The sequence below is a fragment of the Camelina sativa genome, chromosome 1, assembly GCF_030686135.1.
Source record: "Camelina sativa cultivar CO46 ecotype springtype chromosome 1, ASM3068613v1".
Taxonomy (NCBI): domain Eukaryota; kingdom Viridiplantae; phylum Streptophyta; class Magnoliopsida; order Brassicales; family Brassicaceae; genus Camelina; species Camelina sativa.
Genome location: NC_141880.1, coordinates 20,212,397 through 20,213,452, shown reverse-complemented (window position 1 = coordinate 20,213,452; position 1,056 = coordinate 20,212,397). Strand labels below are relative to the sequence as shown.

The following is a 1,056-nucleotide window of genomic DNA, read 5'->3' as shown; positions in this document are numbered from 1 at the left end:
CACCCACTCGAGCCTGCGCTCGACCGTGTACCTGTTCGAGTTTGTAGTAGAGTTTGTTGATGCACACAAAGTCAAAAGGCAACGATAGTCTTCAACAGCCTATTGACAACATCCACAGGCTACAAAAGGGTTTGAGACATAAGCAAGGAAGAGTAATTTAACAACAACAAGGTCAAGACATCATGGAGCAACAAGCTATCCATGAGCAAAGACCAAGGCACATTGGTGCAGGAGATGCACCCAATACCCACAACCAAAGGGCTGGAATTGTGCCACCTTCAGTAGCAAACAATAACTTTGAGATCAAGAGTGGATTGATCTCAATGATACAAGCAAACAAGTTTCATGGGTTGCCAATGGAGGATCCACTAGATCACCTTGATGAGTTTGACAGAATATGTGGCCTCACAAAGATCAATGGAGTGAGTGAAGATGGATTCAAATTAAGGCTCTTCCCATTTTCTCTTGGAGACAAAGCTCACCTTTGGGAGAAGACTCTACCTACTGGAGCTATCACCACATGGGATGCATGCAAGAAAGCTTTTCTGGCTAAGTTCTTCTCCAATGCAAGGAATGCTAGGCTGAGGAATGAGATTTCTGGGTTTGCTCAAAGGAATAATGAGAGCTTTTGTGAAGCTTGGGAGAGGTTTAAAGGATTCCAAACTCAATGTCCTCACCATGGCTTCAGCAATGAGTCACTTCTAAGCACCTTGTATAGAGGAGTGCTTCCCAAGATAAGAATGCTTCTTGACACAGCCTCTAATGGCAATTTCCTCAACAAGAATGTGGAAGAAGGATGGGAATTAGTTGAGAATCTTGCTCAATCTGATGGCAATTATAATGAGGACTATGATAGGACCATAAGGAGCTCCTCAACTGATCAAGAGGACAAGTATAAGAAGGATTTGAAGATGGTCAATGAGAAGCTTGACAAGATCCTCCTCAGCCAATCCAAGTCCATTCACTTCATTGGTGAAGAGGAAGCTCCAGTTCAAGAGGGGGAGCCTGACTTTGCTGAGTTGTGCTACATGCATAACCAGGGAGGATTCAAAGGCT

The 1,056-nt window shown here is 43.9% G+C and overlaps 1 non-coding gene across 1 annotated transcript; it reads right to left on the bottom strand.

Moving 5' to 3' along the window:
* Window positions 1–578: 578 nt before the first annotated feature.
* LOC147950148 (small nucleolar RNA R71) lies at window positions 579–685 on the bottom strand. Its single transcript, XR_015565760.1, has one exon. It is a non-coding gene; the product is annotated as a small nucleolar RNA R71 (small nucleolar RNA).
* Between the last annotated feature and the right edge of the window lie 371 nt (window positions 686–1,056).